At 36.3% G+C, this 25,702-nt stretch overlaps 1 protein-coding gene across 2 annotated transcripts in view; it reads right to left on the bottom strand.

Moving 5' to 3' along the window:
* TENM2 (teneurin transmembrane protein 2) overlaps nucleotides 1-25,702 on the bottom strand; it is a 1,969,530-nt gene that overhangs the window by 1,302,079 nt on the left and 641,749 nt on the right. For both annotated transcript variants that reach the window (XM_040444168.1, XM_040444170.1), the window contains one exon: nucleotides 24,241-24,390. The gene's annotated coding sequence lies outside the window, so the exon portion shown is untranslated. The remainder of the gene's footprint in view (nucleotides 1-24,240; nucleotides 24,391-25,702) is intronic.

Below are 25,702 nucleotides of genomic sequence, written 5' to 3'. Positions count from 1 at the left end.
AGCTTTTATCATATGAAAGTTCTTTCAATTTCCTTAATAGATCTTGCTCACTCTCATTGTGGGTCATTTATAATATTTTGTCTTTTTCCTAGAGCATTCTTCCCTCTTCTCTACCCTTTCCCCATTTTTCCCTGAAGTTGTCTCTCTCTCAGTTTTCATTTCCATATCAGTTCTAGCAGAAACATTTCACTGACTGTGCATGTGCATATTGTGTATCCTTAGGGCCCTGTATATTTTCCATCAGAACACTTGGGCTGTAATAGGACTGCTGGTTACCAGTCTGGGTCAGTTACCAGGTACTAAATACCTTGAAGGTAAGTGCCATATTGATTTTTATGCGTCCCTGTATCTCTAGGATCCAGCACAGCACCTTCCAACTGTTCGATAAAATATTTGTTAAAGCAACAAACATTGCTTATGGGTGTGGGTGGCTGTGGACGCTTGGGTATAAACAAGAAATTGATTGTTCCTTGTTGAACAGTGAGCATTAATAGCAGTAGAAAAACTGATATCTGCAGGGGCAGGGCTAAAGGAACTGAGATTCTTGACAATGATATAGGATGAGGGTACTACTCTGTGGTACTCCATTCAGCAGCCCCTGGCATGCTGGTTTAGATATTAAGAAAGCAGCTAATAAGTAATAATGCTTTCCAATCTCACTGCACTTCTACCCAAAGGATTTATTGAGTTTTATAAACACTGATCAATCATCCTTGCCCCAATGAGGTGGGTAAGAGTTATTATGCTCATATTATGAAAAGGAAAACCAAGGCAGAGAGAGATTAAGTGGTTAACCCAAGGTCAGGCAGTGAGTCATGGAGACCTGGCACTTGGACATGGAATTTTAAACTTGCAGCTCTCTGGGGGCACCTGAGTGGCTCAATTCGTTGAGCATCTGACTCTGTCTCAGGTCATGATCTCACAGTATGTGAGTTCGAGCCCTGTGTCAGGCTTTGTGGTGACAGTTCAGAACCTGAAGCCAGCTTCAGATCCTGTGTCTCCCTCTCTCTTTGCCCCTCCCCTGCTGACCCTTGGTCCCTCTCTCTCTCTCTCTCTCTCTCTCTCAAAAATAAATACTTAAGAAAATAAAATAAACTTGCAGTTCTCTGCTTAGTCTATTTAGCACTGAACTAGAAGTTGGATGCCTTCCTGAACCCCCTAGGAAGGATGAGTAGCTCCTCTTTCCATGCTTTCCCATTGCCATTGGCATCACCATTGCCACATCTTACTGTATGTCAGGCATTATGCCTAGCACTTTCTATATATTAAGTCACTGAATCCTGGAACAACAACAACAACAACAAAAATGAAATAACTTTTATTTTCACTACTTTAAAGATAAGAAAAATTGGGTGTCAGAAATATAATTAACTATTAACTCCAAGTAGGAGACTTGGAATCCAGACCCTTGATTATCAGAATTGAAAGCCTATGCCATATTCCAACATCCTACAACTTAAATCCTTGTGTACATGTTAGTACAAGTTGGGATCAGATATATGGTATGAGCAAGTGATATAATTCACAAAGGGTAGCACAGCACTGGAATATAATTAATTACCAATAGATGTTTGTAGAATAAATAACAGAAATAAGCTGAAATTCCTCCCAAGATCATAGGAAACTGGAGCTAGGGTCCAGCATTTGAATGGCTCACAGTCACAGAGGACGGGTTGATACCAAGTTCACTGCTTTCACTCATGGATACAGACACTACTAGGCGTGTCTGTATGTCCTCTCATGAAAGTGAAGTTGAGACATAATCAAGAGCCATCTCAACTACACCTTCACATCTCCTCCATCCCAGCAAGACATAAGAATCTACCTTTATCTTTTCTCATTTAAGCATGTGTAAAGAGTATAGGCAAAGGTTAACATATCAAGAAAGTCATTGCAATTCTGCTCAAATTAAGGAAAAATCTAGATACTAGCAAAATATCCAACAAGTATTAATTCAATTTACCAATATCTTACAACTCCTTACAGGTTGCACCATTAAAATGCTTAAAAGTGATTTTTAATATGTCATCAATACTAGCACCTGGTTAAAGAAAAAGGGCAGGTTGCAGAATAATAAATAGGTATGGTCTTGTTTTGTGAAAGAAAATAAACACATAAAACTCTGGCAGGATATACCCAGAGAGTTAATAGCTGTTATCTCTAGAAAGCAGGATTGTGGGCATCTTTCTTTGGTTTATCTATATTTTTTCAATCTTCTGAAATGATTATGTATTGTTCTTGTAATGAGAACAACAGAAGTTATTTTTAATTTTGAAAAAATAAAATAAAACAGATGCCTCAGGGAAGAATGGGTTTTGAACCACTGGAATCCTAAACCAGGCACCAGCTGCCACCTGAAAATCTAGGCTTTAAAATAAGCCACAGCCTCCTGAACATACCCAAGCATGTGATCTCCCTCCCATGCCACACATACTGTTCTCTGATATAAGAAATCAAATGATTCATTATGTTCCCTTCCACCTTACCCTGACATAGCAAAGACGGAATGTGCACTATTTCCAAATCAAAATAGGCACACTGCAGCAAGAGGCACTTCCCAATGATGGAATTAGATTAGAAGTTAAGACAAAATATGTTTAACTGGCTTTTAAAGAAATTTGGTGGAACACATTACTATAAACAGTACATTTGGGCAGCCAAACAAACTTTGCCTAGAGAAAATCAATTTTGCTCCCCAAACAATGAGAAAAATTACTTTAGATTCGACATTAAACATTGTCGTAAGTATTTTTTAAGAAGCATTTCTATAACTCTGTGTAGAAATAGGAGTCAAAGGATGCCTTTGTTACTATGGTAACAGTCTCCCTGGGAAGAGCTAAGGATGAAGTAGCATACATCCGCCCTGCATATATTTGGCCAATCAATAAACAAAAGACTTAATCTGCATGCATCACATTAGGAAAGTGGTCAAGGTGTACATGATTAGTAAAAGGGTAGGGGGTATTCAGGTATTCTGGGTTCAATCAGCCAGCCTAATTTTCAGCTAAGCTTTGTTAACACTTTCTTCATTTAGAAACCCATTATGAAGATAAATTATTGCTAAAATGCCTGTAGATACTTGAAAAATGGAAATCTTCATCACAGAATTTTAACATAACAGTATAACATGCAAGGTGGTAAACTATGATTAGGAGTATAGAAAAAATGTATACTATAGTGAGAAACACACACACCCAGGAACCCAGGAGTAATGATAACACTAATAACAACTAATATTTCCTGAACATTTACTATGGGCCAAGCATGAGCAAAACGTTTTCCATGATTTTTCCTCTGACTCTTTTAAACAACCTTAACAGTTACTACTATGAGTTCTCATTACCATTTTTCAAATGATGTGAGAACTACTTTTTTTAAGTGTTTATTTATTTTTGAGAGAGAGGCAGAGACAGAGTGTGATCCAGGGAGGGTCAGAGAGAGAGGGAGACACAGAATCCCAAGCAGGCTCCAGGCTCTGAGCTGTCAGCACAAAGCCCGATGAGGGGCTCGAACTCACGAACTATGAAATCATGACCTGAGCTGAAGTTGGACGCCCAACCAACTGAGCCACCCAGGCACCCTGATGTGAGAACTATTTTTAATCTTGTTTTATTGATGAGGGAACTCACACTACAAGATTCAAGTTAGGAGCCCAAGGTTCCATCTTGGGAGTGTTGGAGGCTAGGGTTCAAACCAGAGCAGTAAACTATCGTGGTGTCCTCTATCCACTACACCCACTGAACTTCCAGCTTTGCCAGTGATCAACAGCATGGCTTTACGAAAGCGACTTGACTTTCTGAGTCGGAGACTCAGGCTTTTGTGAGGTTATAATTACATAATGTATTTTAAGAGAAAGCACATAATGGGCCCTCAGGACATATTCCTTCCTTCCTCTTGAAACTCTTCAGTTCCTCAGAATCAATATAGGTTATTGTGAACGTTAACAGGTCTTGACTTAAGCAGCATAAGAGAGAGTTGAGAATTATTGGAATAGTAACATCTCATTTTACTTTCTGGGTACTACTTCCTCCTCCTTGAACACATGAACAGAATTTCCAACAAATCTCTCTCTCTCTCTCTCTCTCTCTCTCTCTCTCTCTCTCTCTCTCCCACACACACACACACACACACACACACACACACCCCATGGGTTTCATCTCATATTTTCTTACCCCTATCATATGATATGACCCCAACAAATATGGCAACAGAGGAAAATACAGTAAACAGTCATCAGAAAAGTAGATCTGTGACTTACAGATTCTGTAACATCACCTTTCTGGGCCTCAATGTCCTCTGCTATAGCAGAGAAGAGGTGAAGGTTATTTCTTCCAAAGAAATTCCAGGAGTAACTATCCATGACATGATTGTTGCTGTGAACTGAGTAGCCCTTGCTCATTTGAACCCTCCCTACTTCTTTTATACCTTTTGTTTGGAATTTTGTACCTGGCTACAAGAATGAGTCATCTGTAGTCCTCATGCAGATTGCCCCACTGACAGGTAATTCTTTGGCCCTATGTTGAAAACTGGATGCTCTTTGTTTTCATTGAAATATTTATCCTCAATTCTGTCATTATACAAATTGTTACTCTGAGATAAAGACCCTAAAAAATTGGGAATGAGACAGCAAATACTTAAGTGATCCAAATGTCCCTCAATATTAAAAAAAAAAAAAGATATGACTGAAGTATCAATAAAAGGCAAAAGAGGGAGGCACTTTAGAGGATCAATTGTTTGGAACCGAATTATGGAATCATTTCTTTTCCAGACTTTAATATTAAGTGAAATGTTTCTGTCACCTTTAGCCGTGTTCATTTGAAGTAGTTTCATGAGGCATTTTTCATTAGTACCATTTACACAGGGAAGAGTACTTAGCATCTGTTTTTTATGCAATATATTTCCTTAGGTAAAATCATAAATATAGTCCCTGAATTTCATACCTACCTGAGCATAACATCAAGCTCATATTTAAGCTATCTATAGGAAATGTTTTCTTGCAAACTCAACATGTAAGTACACGGAGCCTCTCTTTGGTCACGTGAAGATGGGAGTTTTATGCCTTAAAAGGCACAACCAAAAGTTGTCAATTGTCTGGCTCCTTAAGAGGCAGGCCCATTGTTGTCTCAAATACCAGCTGCAGTCTGAATTCACCTGGAATGGTGTTTCAGAGAAATCCTTTTTAGTGTCAGGAGAGGAGGTCTGTAGTCTGAGAAATAATTCCATGTTGGAACTGAGAATCGAGACATTCCTCTCCCCATCCTTCTACAGCAGAATTTGCAAACTGCTGGCCCATGGGTTATCCCCAGAAGGGATTATATAGGCTGCAGTGGGGGCTGAATAGTGTTTTACATTTGAATTAATTGTCAATGTTTAAAAATCATTAGATTTCACTGCTTCTCTTGAAAAAGCTGGCAACGCTGGACCTGCATTCCCACATGGCGACCATCTGCCGAATCTGGGTAGGGGCTGCTCATATTTACAGTGGCATGTGCTATCCAGTGCCCCACTGTCCCCACCACTCCTGAGTGTTTACTCTTCGGTGAAGCTCAATGTCATCATCCGTATAACATCTTCCACCTGGGCCATTTCACCATTTACTTTATCTAGACAGATAAATATTTAACAGCAGGTATAGCTTGGGCCCCAACCAATTAGAATTCTTGCAGGTCCTGGAAGCAGTGTCTGGGGCTCCCTGCAAGGCTGTGAGTTAACCCTTTTGTTGTGGGACCACATGCATAGAGGTTAGGAAACAGGTCAGGACCCCTGGGGCAGCTTGCACTTCCTGGTGGAGCTTGCAGCAGTAGCTGTTCTCGAACTATTGTAAAAGCAGTGGTACCTGTATCAGCCTTGCTTTAGGAAGTTAAGCTTGTGACCCTGGCTTTAAGTTAAATTCACTTTTCAGAGCAGACAGATAGAAATGGACGACACAAGCTGTCACTCCCAAGTGGAAGAGTATGCCAATGTATGTATTCCATTTTCCCTGGTATTACAACTTCAACTTGGGTTTTTGTAAAGCAGTTTCCCAGGAAAAATGCTAAATGCCACATTAACAACTTCAAATAGAATTGGTCTTACAGACAGTGAAAAACATGCTCATTGGTAGAGAATATGGGGTAACAGAAACGTTATATTCCTACCTTCCATTTGAGTGCCACAGAGTGCTTCATTCATGATCTGCCCCATTTGGTTATGTTTTAAGTTAAAATATCAAACAATTTTCTTTAAGTTATGACAGCACTTTCTCAGAGCCTAAGAAGCTTCAGACATGCTATACATCAGAATTTCTCAACCTCAGCACTCATGACATTTGGGACTAGATCATTTTTTGGTGATTGTGGGAAGGGACTGTCCTGTGCATTGTACATTTTGGCAACATCCTTGGTCTCTACCACCTAGATGCCAGCAACAATCCCTAGTCATGACAACCAAATACTGCCAAATGTTTCCTCCAGGGCAAATGCTTCTTGGTCTAGAGTCACTGGTCTATATTCCTACAACCCAAAAGGGTCATGTTTCCGATAACTGCTTACAACCCCAAGTGAGAGATCAGAATATATTGTTAGGAATATAACAACAACTTATTTCTATATTACTACAAATAAAGATTTGAATATTTGTGATGTTGCTTTAACATGATCTTTTAATTGCCTTTTCTTTTGGGAACATTTGAAAAAGGACAGTTTTAGATAGTCATTTGTTTTCTCCAAACTTTTTAAGGAGCTGACAAAAAGCACAGATAGCTTTGTCCCATGTTGCCTAACTCACTAAAAGCCTCAATAACTTTTAGATTTTTCTGGAACATTTGAGATTATTTGAAGGTCTTCTCTCCAGAATATTTACTGTGCCTGATTTTTAAAGCACATTAGTGCTTAATTACTAATTTTCCTATAAATACTGGACTATAAAGAAGAATCAGACTGAGGGAAGTTAAGTGACTTCTCCATAGCCAAAAACTGCTTACAGATGTGATGCTTATACTTGGTCTCTTCAGAGTAAAGAATTTTGTGTGTTATTTGCAGAGATGGTACATTAAATAATTTTTCTTATTCTGTTAGTGTATTTTCCACATTTGAATCAACTGCTGCTCAAATAATTGACAGGGAATATTACTTAATACTGAAAATGCTTTTGAAACTAGCAAAGTGATTAAATTAAGGGTGGTTTTAATATTTAATAATACCAGAATTCACCTCGTTAGAGGTTTTAGAGCTCTACATGATGTCTCCCTTTCATCACATACCTTTAACAAGCCCTGTGGAAACTTGAAGTTTTGAAGACTTCCCTCACATCTACCACTCCAAGCTTGCCTCGACCCTCATTATCTTCACCCTTGACTAGCACAATGCCCTACAATTATAGTCTTGCTTTCTCAAATCACCTACCATTATGATTCCATCATTACTGTATGTAAAACTCAAATCTGATTTTATGTCATTTAAAGCAAATCAAAGACCAAATTATTTGTGAAACATACATATACATGCACACACATACATATATCTTTCCACCCTCAAATGCTTCTACTTCTCACTATGTGATAATTATTAAGCTCACAGGCTATCCAAAAAAGAACCTACTATGTGCTGTCCCATTTCTGTGTGTCTCCTTGGTTTGTGACATTCATACTTGGAAAAGTTCCACTTGTTTTAAACTCACCTAGAATGCCACCTTCCCCGTAGTTTTTACTATCTCCTGGAACACTTAACCTTCCTTGCTGTGCCAGATCTTCTACAGAAACATTTTATAATGTGGTCTTGGAATCATTTGCACATCTGTTTCATGAACTACACTTTAAGCTCCTATAAGGTGGAAAACTGTTGGACTATTTTTTAACGTGTATATCTTTCACTTGGTAAAGGGTCCACCATACAGAAAGGTTTTTTTTTAGTTTTTCAAATATTTATTTTATTCACTTTAAATCAGGTCTATCACATGGAAAGCCTCAGTAGATATTCCCCCAAAACTGCCTTATTTAGAAACCTATAATATGTTTAAATAATTTCTTCAACAAACATTTACTGAATGCTTTCTGTGCTCTAGCTCATGTTCTAAGTAATTTAAATCAATAATATGCATTCATTTGATAGAAAATAAAAGAATGTATAAAGTTTCCTAGTGTTTATAAAGAGAAGAGGTTACTTAGAGACAGAATCAGAGAGGTTATTTTGAATTATTTTAATCCATACAGAGATCCAAGTCAGATTTTTATTACATAAAATACATAACACTTATAGCACAGTATCTAACATTTAGTAAAAGCTAAATATATGTTGGTTAATGTTACTATTATTGTCACTATTACTCTCTATTAGAGGAAATATCTCAAAATGAAAAAATCCAAATAATGTGAGATGACAAAGAAGCTGCAGAAATAAAAATCTATAATCTCTTAATGAAATATTTTTACAGTTCAATTTATTTTTTAACTCAAAAAATATTTATTGAGTCCAGTTAAACCAGAAAAAAATGGGATTGGCTAAAGTAGAATATGCTATGAAAAGATGGACATGTCACTGTCTCTAAAACTCAAAGATTTCCATTTAAATATTAATAACGTTAAGAAATAATAAAAGCTTCATTTTAAATGGTATGTTTATACCTAGTATAGTTAGTATCTTTCTTTGATTAGAATATCTGATCCACGAGACTGTCTATCACTAACCATGGAGCTGAGAGTCTTGTCATTTACTACATATCATTTACAGTGGGGAGTTTTTGCTGCCACACTTGGGTCTTCTCATTTTATGCCATAGAGTGGCACATTCATTTATTTAATAGTGATTGTTCTTATAAGAAATCATATTCATTCAGAGAAATTCTATGACCTATGGACAATCCAATTTTCATTATTTATTTTTTGGATAGTCATCTTGGGTTTTTTTTTTTTTTTTTTTTTTTTTTTTTTTTTTCAACGTTTATTTATTTTTGGGACAGAGAGAGACACAGCATGAACGGGGGAGGGGCAGAGAGAGAGGGAGACACAGAATCGGAAACAGGCTCCAGGCTCTGAGCCATCAGCCCAGAGCCTGACGCAGGGCTCGAACTCACGGACCGCGAGATCGTGACCTGGCTGAAGTCGGACGCTTAACCGACTGCACCACCCAGGCGCCCCTCATCTTGGGTTTTAAAATCAATGAAAACTTAGACATTGGGTAAATTTTTGTTTAAAAAATTATTCTAGGGGCACCTGGGTGGCTCAGTCAGTTAAGTGTCAGACTTCTGTTCAGGTCATGATCTCATGGTTTGTGGGTTCAAGCCCAGCTTTGGATTCTGTGCTCACAGCTTGGAGCCTGGAGTGTGCTTCAGATTCTGTGTCTCCCTCTTTCTCTGCTCCTTCCCTGCTCATGCATGGGATTCTTCTCTCTCTCTCTCTCTCTCTCTCTCTCTTCCTCTCTCTCTCTCAAAAATAAATAATGATTTAGAAATTTATTCTAAATTGAAAAATATTTAAGAGCTACATTTGTATTTGTTCTTACACTAACATTTGAATTATACTGTCTAATATGGTAGCTGCTAATGACATGTAGCTTTTGAACCCATCTAAATTGAAGTGTGCTCTAAAATCTCAAAGATTTAGCACAAACAATAATATAAAATAGGCCATATATATATAAAATATATAATAGATCATGTAACTATATGTGCATGTATATATATGTATATATAAAGTACATACATATATGTGTATAGGTAAGATTACATGTTGCAATAATATTCTTATGCTCTAGGTTAGATAAAATATTATAATTCCATCTTTTTCATTTTAAAATATGGCTATTAGAGAATTTTAAATTGCATATACAGATCACCTTATATTTCTCTAGCACAGTACTGGTTTAGACACTTTGTTCCAAGAATGAATCATATCTTTGGTTTCCATTATCCTGTGTTAAATATTATTGACAGAGAATTACAGGACAATTGCTCTAGTAATCAAGTTTCACAGATGAGGAAATGGAGGTTCAAAAACACTCCCTTTGTCTACAGTCATAAGGCTAACTAGAGACATAAGAGAATTGGAACGTGTATCTCTAGACTTCCAGTCCCAAGCTAAGTTACTGGCAAAGTAGCAGATAATAATGAACAGCTGTTGGAAGAAAAAATGGATAGATATCATTTCCATGCTGTGTGGCATTCATCTATATGATTCTGACATGAATCGTCCTTGTATGCGATGGGGAAAAAGGCAAAGCCATTGTGCTCAATAATAAAAATGATAGAGTTAGCTTTGTAAAAACAAACAAAAAAACAAAAAAAAACTCAAAAAACGAATAAATTCCAAAATGGTATCATTAAATAGTAAGAGATATGACTGATGCAATGAACCTGTTAAAATATCTCTGACCATCTATTATACTTTGGTGACTTTGTTTACAAAGTAGCAAGAATGAGACTCTGTCAATGAATGAGAAACAAAACCTACATTTCTTGGGAAAGAGGCATCCGTCTTTTTCTGTTTGTAAATGCTGACGAGCAGAGTTTAAGGAGGGCTAATGTCACCCATTCATCTTAATTAAAGAGTTAATTGCTCGTGTATCCTGATTTAGTTAACCGAACCTGGTAGCGTGGGAAGCCCTTCCCTCTATGTATTTTATTGACCAGTGTAATGACATCATCAGTAAGTCTCGGGATTTATTCATGCTTCAGCCTATCCTCATAATGTTAATAGCCTGTACATGATAAAACTTTCAAGAGGAATGGAGTCCTCGCGCCTGGCACAGAATACAAAAAGCACGGTGGCTGCTGAATGTCTCGCTTCAGCTGTCATTGAAGAATTCCTTCGAAGTCTAGAGTCATGAAAATAGTAAAAAGTAATTTTAAATGCTAGTTTTCAGAAAATGTTTACATGTGGAATCATGTAGCAGTTTTTATAACTACACATTAAATATCTGAAAGTTAGCAATATTCCCTTAATATTATCAAACCAAAGGCAAGTGAGCATGCATTACAGGGAGAGGAAGATCCTGTTGGCAAAGAATATTTTTAAAACATACACACTCACATACACTCAGAAAAAAAATTAGGCCAAATAATTACCCCTGAACTGGATGAGCAGGTTCCTAAAAACAAGGTTTTTCAACCTTTAAAATATAATTTTCCTCAAAATTCTCTACCATTTCCCCAGAAATAATGTGTTTAGATGAACTAAAAAGCTACAGTGGATACATGACTAATTTTAGACTCACACCGTTCACTAATACATTTTTTTAAAAAAAATGGGGAAAGAGGCAAAAATCGAAGAACAGCAGGGAAAAAGTACTATCTTGAGGGCATACAGAGGCAAAAACATGGAAATGATGTTCAGAGTTAATGGGCCTTTTTGTGTCTCTTCTCACATGTAGTTATAAGCAGTCCTAGTTAAAGTTAATTAAAGTTAGTTCCTTGCTTCTGCAAACAAAACTGGTTCAAGAATCATCCCCCGTTTTTGAGCTACCAATTACATATTAAATGCCATGTTATGGCCAAGGTAAGCACATTGTGGTGATAATAGGAAAAATACATAAAAACAAAAGGTTAGATGTAAAAGTATTATATATGGGTATCTATAAAATTTGTTTATAAATATATAAATATAAGGTATATTTATATATCTCCACTGTGTATCTTATAGGCTGCAACATCCAAATAGTCTTAGGTTGATCACTTAATTCATCTGCTTTGAAACGGTGACAATTATGGTACTTCTCCCATGGAGTCATTGTGAGTGTGAATGAATCCATGTATATCGCACTTAGAACACTGCCTGGCATGAGGTAATAAGCATCTCACAGGTGTGAACCATAATTATTATTCTTATGACTAAATCTGCCCTTTTAAGATAATGATTCACTATAGTCTCTTTAATATAGAGTTTCACTTTTAGTCACAGAAATGTCATTTTTTTTCCTTTTTTTCTTAAACTTTTTATTGTTTTTATATGTAAGAAAACTAATTTTGTTGAAATTATATATAACAGCATATATGTACAGAGTGGCAGCACCGTGTTGTAATTAATATGGAAGACGTGTGAAGTGAAGCAAATGTTGGCTCATACTCACTTTCTACCCCTTTGTCAAAGCTCCGTGACCTTGGGAAACTGGCCTGAGAGTTCTAAGCTTTGGGTTTCTTTTCTATCAAATGAGGTTATGAAAATAAGATACTCCTACAGTAGTCATAAAGATTATGTAATACAATGGTTGTAAAATCCTAAAATAGTATCTGACACATAGTAAAATAGTGATAGAATTTCTACTTTTCACTAGAAGGATGATGCATAAGGAGAACAAAGCCAGAAAAGCCTATTATCGACTATTGATAGGAGTGAAACAATGAGCCACTTATTTCTTTTTCTTGGTTTTCTGCACTGCTCACTTTTCACAGTGAATATGGCAGAGCTAGGGATGAACGTGTGCTGATACAAGGCCCATAGCACAGAGGAAGGAGACCCTATTCCCAGCAGTGGGTGATTAAGTCAGTTATTAGACAGGTAGAGATTCTCGAGGTGGAAATAGGGGAAGATTATTACATATAAAGGGGACTGGGCCAAGTTTTCAAAGCAGAAGCACAGTCTGTAATAGGGAAAAATGAGCAAGCCTGATGTGATGCTCTTAATGGTGTGTAGAAGAATAAAAGCAGAAGTTGAAGACTTAGGTAAGAGATTAAAGAACTTGAAATTTATTCTGTGGTTAGTAAATAGCCACCTAAGTAGGTGAGAAATGGGACCATGGAGTCCCAAATTAAGCATTCCTTATAAAATAGCTTGTAAGGCAAAAATCAGAGAGGCAAAATTAGCCATGAAAATCATTTAGATTTCTCATAATCTACAGCATGGGGGAGATGCATCTCATGTGGTGGTTGTATATACAAACATAAAGAATAAATTCCTTACCAGACAAAATTTTTAGAACTACAGTTAGAGTAAGGAAGGAACAAAAGAAAATTGATGTATAGGTGTCTGTGGGCTTCCAAAATATTTCACCTTTAGGAAAAATGTTTAATGAGTTCCTAGGAGTAAAAGAAGGGGGGGGGATATTATGCTTTTGTACACTGGCTTGATTTATGCCATTATATGCTAATATTATGCAACATTTTAATAATATTTATGATTTATAATAATAAAATATAATATTAATAGCCTTTTTCATCATGCTAATAGATTTGTTTGTGATTTTGATCATTAGGTCAGATACTTCATCTGAAAGCACTTACCAGAGTTTTGTTTTGTTTTGTTTTTAGTACTAAAGCAAGAAGAATAGCAAATGCCCAGGAGAGACTATCAGTGAAGGTTCTAAAGTCAAGGGAATTGGGGGTACCCAAGTGGCTCAGTCAGTTAAGAGTCAGACTCTTGATTTTGGCTCGGGTCATGATCTCACAGTTCTTGAGTTGGAGCTCCACATATCTGACTCTGTGCTGACAGTACAGAGCCTGCTGTGATGAGCTCTCTCCCTCTCTCTCTGCCCCTCCCTCGCTCTCTCAAAAAAAAAAAAAAAAAAAAAAAAAAAAAAAAAAAAAGAAAGAAAGAAAGAAAGAAAGAAAGAAAAAGAAAAGAAAAGAAATCAAAGGAATTAGAATACAAGGTCAGACAAGGTCTGAATGACAGAGTCAAGGGTGACTTAAAGGACTCACTACAATGATACGACCATTGGCACACATTGGCAAATGTGGGATTGCTTTGCTAGGCATGTGGTCAGAAAATGCAAGGATGTTTTGACTTGCTGAAACTGAGGTAAGAGCATACACCACATTCAAGTCACACAATAGAACAGCAGCTCTCAAGAGGGAAGGCAGGCCAGCTAAGAAAGATTTTGGATGGAGATGGAGTTTACCCAGAAGGCAAATACTTTCAGAGTCAGAATTTAATTCCCTGTGTAAAACCTTGACTTAGGAGAATGGGACTCTTACTTGTATATACTCTTAATTAGCTAATTTTATTTATTTATTTATTTATTTATTTATTTATTTATTTATTTATTTATTAAAATGTTGATTATTTTTGAGAGAGAGAGAACCTGTGAGCGGGGGCGGGAGGAGCACAGAAAGGCGGGGGTGGGGGTGGAGAAGACCAGAAATTGTCTCTGTACTGACAGCAACAAGCCTGATGTGAGGCTCCAAGTCAAGAACCCAAACTCAGGAACCCTGAGATCACGACCTGAGCTGAAGTCAGATGCTCAACCGACAACCATCCAGACACACCCTTAACTAGCTAATTTTAAACGAAGTTACTGAGGATACTATCTGCAGAGGGCTCCTGTAAGGACTAAGGAAATGTGTCTTCATCATTAAGAATTCCATAACCTCCTGCTTCATTAGATTTCTTATATCAGTTCTTAAGGCACCTCATTCTAAAAGTTTTATTCAGACTCCCCTTAATTATAATTTTCCTACTTTGTGATGATATAATCAAGAAATATTTAACCATTTTTAAGGTGTCTTTTTTTCCCCCTAAGGCAACATCTACTTGATACTTATAGCTATCAAATTTCTCTAGGTTGCCATGTATTTTTTTTTCCCTATCAGGACAACTATACATTCAAACTATAATGATAAAATAATAAATTCTTAATAGGAAGAAGACAAATGCTCTCAAACTGAAGAGATGAAAGAAAGGTCATGGCTACTTTTGGCAATAATCTCACACTTAAAAGAAAATACTAGAAATGTTGACATTTTATATAAAATAAAAATAGTGGCTCCAAGTTACTGAGCACCTACAGTATTTTAGCCTCTGAATTAAAATACTTAAAAATGGCATCACGTCAAAACTTCCAACTATCCATGGAGCAAATACAATAACCCCAATTTTAAGAAAAATGAGAAACTTGGAGCTGAGAAAAATTAATTTTGCTGTAGGCTGCACATTGTAAGGAGGTGAAACCGGGATTCAAACTCAAATCTGTTCAACTCCAGAGTTCAACTCTGTCTACTACACCCAAGTGCTGCCCCAACCTTATCAATCTCATTCAAAACATTTAAGTTTACACTGTAAAATGTTTCTTGTGTGCAGCTGTTGTACTTTTCATTTTCAAAACATTAATCAAAACTTAAAATAACTCAATATGCAGTGATAACTCAGAAAAGTATTTCTTGTGGGTTACCAAGACCACTTGAACACTTGAATACCAGTAAGTTTTTACAAAACTAAATCTTATTTTGAGATATACTTTCTTTTAGATTGAAGTACTTTTTTAAAATAAATATAACTCTGGACAAGCCTCGTATAAGAATGGAACCTCTTCCAATACTATCCACTTACTAATAAACATGTGCAGAGAGCGGAACAGAGCAGAGGACTTATAATTCTTTGACCGTACCTAGTAGCAGAGATTTCTGATATCATCGTGTAAAAAAACTGAAGAATAAAACCTCCCTAGAAGCTGATGTAGGAAAACAGGACAAACTAAAAGATAGTGGAGAACAGGCTATGAAGAACTTTCACAACACAGAACCACAGAGACAAGAAGGAAAATAAAAATGCCTGAGAGAAAATGTTCAAGAGACTTTGGAGGCAAAAAAATAAAGATGTTAATCTCATGATAAACATAACATGTTGAGGGAGAAAAAGCAAGCAAAATCTCATTCCACTGAACTGAAGTGATTCAGCTGGGAGAAATAAATTTTTAAAAGAGTCAAAAGGAAAGAGACCAGAGAAATAAAGTGAAAGACAATCCAATACAAAAATAAATGACAAAGGAGGCAGAGAAATATTTTATTGACGAAAGAGATTGATTCTCCATTTCAGAATGACAGAACCTGAGGAAGGAACAGAGGGTTCCATATTTCCAAACAAGAGTGTTTGGGGTGGGGGGGGGTAAGCAATTAATAATTAAAAAGAAATCAAGTGAAAAGTGAAAATTATTAGAACTAGAGCAATTCTGTGATAGTAGGGGAAAATACTATCACGATCAGGATTTGAGTTGAGCAGAAATGCATAAAGAAGTATCATTAGAATGTCCAAAAATATCCAATTTCACAATGAATAAATATAGGAGTTTAATACATTCACATATATGTATGACTGAAGGCAATCAATAACTTGTAAAAAATTTTGCAAAAGGATAGAGATATTTTCATTGGAATCATCATTAGTTTTGCTAAACTTAGTTCCAAGGGATGTTGATAAAGTTCAGATTCACATTTAGCGCCCTGGGAGCCAAATCTCAGGTCAGCTTTATAGGTTGTTGGGCTGGGCTAGATCATTTAGCTCCAGTTTTCCTTTCTATTAAGCAGAAATAAACCATCAGTCCAGGCTACCTCACAGCGTTCTGAAAAGAATTTGCAGCCTTTTCTGAAACACTGCCCCTACTTGTTGCTTTAAAAAGGCAGTCTGGCACTGGGTGTTGTATGGAAACCAATTTGACAATAAATTTCCTATATTAAAAAATAAATAAATAAATAAAAATTAAAAAAACAAAAACATAAAAAGGCAGTCTGGTAAAAAGGGAAAAGCGGTTTTGGTATGAGACTAATCTGGATGGGAATCCAGACTCTAGTGCTCACCATTTGTAGGACCTAGAAGAATTAACGAACATTTCTGACCCTCTGTTTCTTCGTCTGGAAAGTGAGAACACCAGAGCACCTTTCACCAAAGTGGTGTGAGGATTACATGAGCTAATGATCTGCCACAAGGTAGGCATTCATCAAAAAGGATTTCCCTTAGTATCATTATAACCATCACCATTCATACTCTGTTGCTAAAGGTGACATACTGATAACAGGTTTTTTAATGGTTGTGTAATTATAGTTCTTATTTCTGCTTATGTAGCATTCAAACCTGGTCCTCTAATTCTCAAAGAAAAAAAATCTGTGAGTGCCCCAACTTCTTTTGAGTAAATTTCCTTTTTTTTGTTGTTGCTTAAAATAACCAGACACTTTCTCTTGTTCCAACTAAAAGCCTAGATCTACACAAAGAGTAAGAAACACAAGGCCTCTGATGTCAAACTAGTTTCCTTCCTAGCTCCCTTCTGTTGCACACATCCATTCATTTGTACATACAAAATTTAAAATTATCAACTATGAACTAATATCCACCAGTCCCTCACTAACCCCATGGAGATTTCATCCAGTACCATGACTTAGGATTCAATCTTTACAGTGATAACACCATATCCTATCTCAAGCCCTGAACCTTCCTACGGCTCCAGATGACCTGAATATATCCAGTCACCAGACTCATATCTCAGGTAAGGTGTTTAATAGGCATCTCAAATTTAGCATGTCTAACACCCAGCTCCAAACCTTCCCCCCAGAACATGCTACCTTGCAAGAGAGTACCTATTTATTGATTTTCTACATCAGAATGACAGAACCTGAGGAAGTAACAGAGGTTTCCTTATTTCTAAACAAGAGTGGTTGAGAATGGGGGGAAACAATTAGTGATTTTTTAAAAAACAAGCAAAGAGTGAAAATTATGAGAATGCAGAGAAATTCTGTGATAGTAGGGGAAAATAGTATCCCAATTAGGATTTAAGCTAAGCAGAAATGCATAATAAGGTACCATTAGAGGTACCATCTTTCCAGTTGCTCAGGCAAAAACCTCTGAGATCACCCTTGACTTTGTCTTTTTCACTCACATTCCATATCTATGGTGTCAGACTTACCTTCAAGGTATATATCCATAATCACCCCACTACGCACCACCTTACTGCCACACACCCCCAACCCCGTCAGTTTAAGCCAGATGTGATTATGTTTCCCTGAATTATTTTAATACTTTCTAAACAACCCCCCGCTTCCATTCTTGACCTCTGTTGGTCTGTTCTCAACACAGCAATCTGTGATCATCCTAGGAAGAGGTAAATCAGGTCACACCAAGCCTATTACTCAAACGTCTCACTCTTAGTAAACTGCCTACAAGAACCTGGAAGGTTTACCCTCCTCTACCTGTCTGACCTGGTATCATGCTATTCTCCTTCTCATCCCTTCCTCTCAGCCATATTGGACTCCTTGCTGCATGCAGACATATTAGGCTCATTTCTGCTCCACACCAAGGAACTAGCTATTTTCTCTGCCTGGAACACTCTTCCCTTTGATCCTTTTGATCCTTTGTCTCCTTAGGTCTTGGTTCAAATATTCTTTTCTCTGGAAAGACTTCCCTGACCACTCCTTCTCTAGTCCACTGCCCTGCTTTATTATTTTTCATCATGCCTTTCTCCATTTCACATTCTCTATATTTTACATAATTTTTATGCTCATCCTTGTTTCCCTACACTGGAATGTCAGCTCTTTAAGGACAGAGAGTATGGTTTGTTTTTATTAATTATCTCTATAGTGCATGGCATATATTTGGCATATAATATTTGTTGAAGAAAGTTAATGAATGCATTAAATTCTCAGGTCTAATAATGAATAAAATAAACAAAATCTCAATTCCCCATGGGGCTTAAATTTCAGGGCTGGGAAAGAGGAAGAGTAAGCAAGGATACCTGTCTCCAATTCCAATGGGAAAGAAAGGCTTCCTAGAAGAAAATGCACTGGAAAGCCACTGAACCTCTCTGAATTTTAGTTTCCTTATCTGGAAACTGCAGATAACCAATCTACCCCTAAGGAGGAAAACTAATAAGATCAGGGATATAACAGACATGCCAGAGACAAAGACACACAAAATGTCTTCAGTTCCATTGTCACCCTCCCTAAAATGCTCTGATTTTGTATCTTCATTTTGTTCTATTCTTGCAGTTTTCTACCCCTCAATCTTTATGTTAAATATTGAAGGCAGTAAGCAGTAGAATTCTATTGGCTACTGCACGTCCAAATCAACAATCACATTTTGTAGAATCTGTTGAAGAATCATTGCTTGTATATTTGCCTTAATCAACTGATTACTGAAAAGTAACCAGAATCAATGCAAAATGGTCGAGGAGTTAAGAATTTGACTATCTCAAAAGATATTATTAAAATGGTGTTAGCAGGACTCTGTCATTGCTCTAAATCCCTGGTTGTGGTGGGCTCTAAAAAGTCGCTTCTGAGGAACTATTACTAGAGGCCAGTGGCTATCTAGCTTTTGGAGTTATTATTAGCTTTGCACTCAGATGATATCAAAGTCCAGGAAGTCCAGCTGAGGGGTGATTACTGACGATACTGGGACAATTAACTCAGATATTTCTTTCCTCTTCCCTACATACATTCTCATAAAAAGATTAGAGCTAAGCTATCAATGCTGCCTGATGCAATGAGCATTTGCACACCCACAGGCAACATTTAGCAAATAGGACACACAGAGAGACTCATATTTAGCAAACAGAAGACACACACACACACAGACACACAACTAAGATCTATCTGTCATCTATTATCTATCACCTATCATAATTGGTTAATTGTACATAGTTACATAAATATATAAATGTGTGATAATGTTTTGGTCAAGTAAGTTATTTTACACTAGCTTATGTAAGTACAAATGCAAATTAAAGTGCTCTCTATATATTATTTATATAGTATATATTGATTGTTTAGGACAAAAACATATACATAACTTTAGTTATTCTATAAACATGTACTTATAAATTTGCATTCGAAAAGGCATTACTAAATGCAAGATCACACTATTTCCCATGGAAAATTTTCTAAGAAAAAAATTAATAAAAGCATGAGTTAGGATTTCCTCCAAATGCTTCCTTGCTAGCCTTCTTCTTCTCCTTCGACACTGATCCTTACCCTTAAGGAGGCAACATGAGACTGTTTCTGTTCCTTGAAAAGCATTAAATTAATTTCACTTTGACTTGAAAAGGAGTTATTGAGTGCTCTTATGAATGTCCAACAAATTGAGATAATAAGAAAAAAATAGGAAATAATCTGTCTTTAAGGAGATCAATGAACGAAGACTACATAGACTAAAATTCACATCAGGTAAGATTAAAAACCGTAAGAAGTATACATGATTATGCAGAATAAGAAGTGAAAATGCAGGCAAAACTTACTGAGGCATATTCTAAAACACTAATGCAATTTAATTAAGGAACATTTTCATTTACTTATATTCATGTATCCGTTTAAATGCCCTGTGGACTAAAGCATTACATTAAGACCCCAAGTTTAATTTTTGGAAGTTCTAGATAGTATAGAGTTACAATGTTAGAATCAAATATAGGATGCTTGAAATTGATGAAAAAATAAAAATAGAACCCTAGACCCTCCTTGAGCTAAAACAGATGATATTTGCTCAAAGTTCCCCAAAGGGAAAACTCAGGCTTTCTCTTCACATGTTTGACATGTGACAAAAACACTGAATGAAACTGTACAAAATAATTATCACTCAAGGCCTCCTTTACTTCTAGAAGTACATCCAGCTTTGTTTTCATTTTTAGATCAGTGAGGCTAATTTCTGAGAATTTTCCTTTTTTCCCAATAGCCAAATTGATATTTAAGGGTCATAGTCTTTTGCCAAAAATATTAATGTAGAAAAGAAAATCCATTAAGGTAAGGAAACGAACAAAACAGAATCTTATGCTTGGGGACAAGAATAATTTATTTGTGGATGTGGGACAATGAGTTATTTGGTCTTTCTTCACAAATGAGATAACTGTCATATCCCATCATATCCCACTACCATGAATTATATATAACAACATTTGGTGAAATATGAAATTCTAAAAATACACTGAAAGGCTGGAGTCATCTTAATGGTTTATTATGATAGGTGTTCCTGGTTTTGAAATATCTTCTTTCATAGAAGACAAATGGGGGCGACATTATTTTAGAAAGTCCACATCTTTTAAAAAGATGGATTAAAAGCTCTTTGAGACAGCTGTGCTGTTTTATTAGAAGAACAACATTTTGTTCCTAAATAATCCTTGAGGGCAATTGCATGAAATAATCAAGGGATGCTTTGGGCCCCATTCAAAATTAAAGCTCAAGGAATATTGCATAGGAGAAGATGGCAGGATAATCACTTTGGCCGTGAATGTAAACATGCGAATAAGGACAATAAAGGAAATCAGACTTAAATCAAAATAGTGATGATATACTTTCACATCCACAAGACCCATCCTTTCTGTAGCACTGCTTCATTGTGGGTAACACCTGGGCTTTGAAATCAGAGAAAAGTATATTTGAGCACCTTCTCTGTTCTGTAATGTCATATGACCTTGATCAAGTTGATCAAACTCATGTAGTATCTATATCTTCCTCTGTGAAACCAGGACAGTATTTTGTACTTATCTTGGTTGTGAAGATTAAATGAGATAATACAGGTAATGGGTTTATCACAGTGTGCCTTGGACAGGTGAACAAACCTGCTATTGTGGAAACCATACAGCTTAGGTAAGTTCATGAGCTCTGATATTAGATACACAAGTCTACTCTCTCATTTCCTGTAGTAATTGTGAGAGATTGATTCCATCTCTCAAAATGTCAGTTGACTCATCTAAAAAACAGAGGTGATATAAGTACCCACCTGTAAAATTGTGAAGGTTAATCACAAAATGTAAAGTGCTTAGTACAGGGCCTGGCACATAATTATAAGAAGAGCTTACAGTGACAGGCTTAAATGTGACCTTAAATAACAATAGTTAATATACACATGATAGAATACTCACAACTTCTAAAGTTTTATTAATTTTTTTTTTTTTACTATTTTAAAGGTCTTTGGTTTTGTTCATTGTCTATTTTCATATCTGTGAAGTGCCTCAGGGGAAAAATCCTAAATATATAACAGATACACAAGGGCAGTGTGGAACATGGGCACTGCAGCTGTCATCATGTCACTCATAATCACTTTTCTCTGCTCAAATGTGCACACCTGGGGAAGGTTGAAAACTCAGTCTCCTGTATTATCCCACATTACAGTTGGGTAGGGAACATCTGGTCAATTAATTTTCAGTAGTCTAGGAGGCTGGATCACCAATTATAGCATTCAAGGGTTCCTGTTTTTATTACCTTCCTAACATCAGCACACACTGGACTTGGGGAGCTGCTTGCTATGAGAGCTTGTATTGCTAGCTAACATTCTAGAGAAGGATACAAACAGGGAACTACAAATCACACAAGGCAGAATTGTAATTGGATATGATGCTCACTTCAGATTTTTCTTACAAATACAGAGTGCCTGTACATAAGCCAAGTTAGCCAAGCTATGAATCTAATTACTTTGCCAAAAATAGTAATGCATTTCCATTTGAACTAACCATGAGGTCAGACAACAGTCTTAAAAACATTCTCACCCATTCTGTTTCTTAATAAAGGAAAAAAGTACCTATCTTCCTCAACTTATGATGGGATTACATCCTCATAAACCCATCGTAAGTTGAAAATATCCTAAGTCAAAAATGCATTTAATACTCCTAGCCTACTAAAGATCATAGCTTGGCCTCACCTACCTTAAATGTGCTCAGAACATGTATACTGGCCTACACATGGGCAAAATCACCTAACACATAGCCTATTTAATAATAAAGTACTGACTATCTTATGTAATTTATTACATACCGTATTGAAAGCACTAAACACAATGTTTGTATGCGTACAGAATGGTTGTAAATGTGTTAGTTGTTTACCTCCGTGTCTGAGTTGCTGACCAGGAGTTGCAGCTTGGTGCCATGATAAAGTATCATATACATATTGCCAACCAAGAGAAAGATCAAAATTCAAAATTCAAAGCATGGTTTCTACTAAATATGTATCACCTTCATTCCAGGTAAAGTCAAGAAAATTGTTAGTTGGGGACCAGTCTGTATCATCTTTAGGATAAATATCAAGAGTCCCCAATATTTATGCTGAAAAGAGTGGTTCATTCATAAATAATGAGCTATCTCTTCCTATTATAAACAGATAAATAGCTTCAATTGTAATAACGCTCACTAAAAGTCTCAGTTTGGCCTATTATTAAGGGAGAAATGTAGGGGTAGGAGATGTGTATGTAGCTGGTTTATCTTCTAGGACTCTGTGTTCTTGGTAATTATCATTTGTCCAATAAATACAAGTCTCTGACAGTTCTATGGTGAACTCAGCAAGGTCCAGGCCATTATTTAGGGTTTTTATTTAAAGAATAAATATCAAATTATCTGGAAAGGCATCTCAAAGGGTGAAAATTCAGCCTTTTTTAAAAAATAGTTTCTGGCTGCAGGAAATCAAAGAGGAATTTTCTTCCTCTGGAAAGCAGACTTCCACTCTGGCTATTGGAGAACATGCACTTTAACAATGTCTGATGTGGCACAAAGTTTCAACATGCCTGTTCAACACCTATAATCATCCTGAAGTAGGCAGGGAATACTGGTACTGGAATACTGGGAAAATTTTTGGTAATTACCATTTAGTAACAATTATGTCTACATATGTATGTATAGATCACATGTTATGTGTGTATTTACACACATACATAGAGTTTTAGAGTAGGTCAAAGATTGAATCGGCATCTAGAATTTTTTACTTGATGAAGTATTTCTCTCTGACTACAGATAATGCTGGTGGAACTGAAGTTATCTCACCTCCCCTGTCAGTGGGTGGGCATATGAAATCAACCCTCACTGATCAGATCCTCTTTCCTTGAAGAGACCTTCCAATAGTTTCTGCTACCTAAATTTCAGAGCTTCTCTAGTTTCTGTCCTTTTGTGAGGCTTTATTGCTGAGCCATCCATTTGATTCTGTGAGAAAGCCAATATGCTTTCAATTTATTCTTTTGTTTTTCTCCTTAGGTTAGTCAGTATTGGTCTCTGTTGCACGCAACCAGTGGTTTTTGATTTGTGATGTATGCGCCTTCCCATGCTTCCTGCAACTTCCTATTTTAGAAAATTGGACACAGGATATGTATCTGCTCTTGCCCACACAAAAAGCAAGACCTCTTTGAATTTAATCTTTAAAACATCCTCACATTCAATTACATTAATAAAATACTCCTTTAAGAGCAATGAAAGAGATTTAATTATGTATTTTGTTTTATTTTTTATTTTCCTGCAGACTAAAAACTTAAAAATAACTTCATTGATTTTGAAACATTAATCTTCTCTCAGCAGATGGACAGAGCCCAACTAAATGCAAATAGGTTAGTTTCTGTATTTGGACATCAGTAGCAATATTTTTCCAAGTTCTAAATCATCCGCATAGCATGTTAAATTATAGTGCCTCTCTTTCTTCTCTGACAGATTCCAACCTTTTGATTCTCTGCCTTCTTTCTTTGCTACAGTAAATTGATCCTTTAAAACATCCAGGTGCAAATGAATTAATGGTCTTCTATTGTGAGCCAGAGTGATTGGAGTCCCTCCCCCCTCCTTTTCTGCATTGAGGTCCTCTCCCCTTCTGAGAAACCCACATATCAATTAAACTCACCTGCTAATTAAAAGCTTGTTTGGAAAAATCCTTGCTAGTTAGAAGCAAAAGAAAGTGTAAAGGTGTCTAAAAATAGAGGCTTTGAATGTCAATTACTTCCTTCCTCCTCCTTTCCTGGTTCCTTGGGTTGAATTGAACGCTGATAAAGAGCTAGGAAAGGGGAAAAAAAAAAAAGAAAAAAAAATAGTAAGTATCTTTTTCACCTATATTTTCCTGGGAGTATATCATTGGCTTAGTAACTTCAGCTCTTTGTCAGCAACATCAAGATACACAGTTTTTATTCATGAGACGGAAACACCATTTCTCACTCCTTATACAGCCACACTGATTTCCTGTATAAAGGCAGTAGAAACCCCAGTTCTTACACAGTGACTGTCAACAATCCAGCCGGAGCTTTTGTGAGCTGAAATATCAGAGGAATGAAAGTGAATGTAGAAATGATGCCCTGTTCTCTTTCTTAATGACACATGCCTGCTCTTAGATTCTCAACCACTATTCACTCCTGCTGGCTTTTCCTGAGAAATGGGTGCTAAGGGCAGATTTATACCAATACTAGATTGTCTTTTCTTTCTTTTCTACCTCAGACTTAAAAGCTATGTTGCTCTAAAGTAACATGCTAAGAATCAAACTATACAAAATACAATTATAAAAATAGAACTCAGGAGACCGGGAAAATCACATGTATGAACAAAGCCCCACCCCACCCCCTTTTTTTTTTAATGTACCAGACCATGAGAACAAATTAAATTATGATCTGCCTTAGAAAATGACAGCTAATTTATCAATTTATTCATTCACTTGACAGATTTTTGTTAAAAGTCCACTATTTGGTAGTCATAGAGTTAGGAGGTGGAGTTAGAAATGTAATTAAGATCTAGTCCCAGCCCATGGGGAGTTTATAGTCTAGAAAAATAAACTGGGAGTAAATAGAAATTACAATAATATGTGATAAAACTGGCAATAGGAGAAACCTAGGCAGCTAACCCAATATGGAAGGTCAAACAAAGGCTTTTAGAAATGGTCAAAGTTAAGCTAAATCCCATAGGTTGAAAATAAATTACATAGGAAGGAGAATGAGAAGAGAGATAGACATTCCAATGTTGTTGAATGGGCAACATAAAATTGAATAGGACACTTTTGAGGAACTGTCCACAGTTCATAGAAAGTGAAGGGAAAGCCCAGAGAAAAATCAAAATGTGGTGGTATTTTAAACTGGCTTCTGTAATAATCAGAAACTTTTTTTTAATAATAGGACTTTTTTTTAATAATAGGACTTTTTTTTTTTTTTTTAAATAATAGGATGTAGAGCTGGAAATAGGAAAGGACAAATTTCCTCTATGTTACTTCCTTTATGATGTGTGAAAACAAACTAGAACATGTTTAGGTAGCTATGAAATACATGTTTACAAAAAACATTGGGGGTTAACTGACTTCACATAATTTACGTGCAAAATAGGTATAA

This window comes from Herpailurus yagouaroundi, unplaced genomic scaffold (genome assembly GCF_014898765.1).
Source record: "Herpailurus yagouaroundi ecotype Mexico unplaced genomic scaffold, PumYag 29, whole genome shotgun sequence".
NCBI classification, from domain to species: domain Eukaryota; kingdom Metazoa; phylum Chordata; class Mammalia; order Carnivora; family Felidae; genus Herpailurus; species Herpailurus yagouaroundi.
This window is presented reverse-complemented; position numbering and strand designations above follow the sequence as displayed.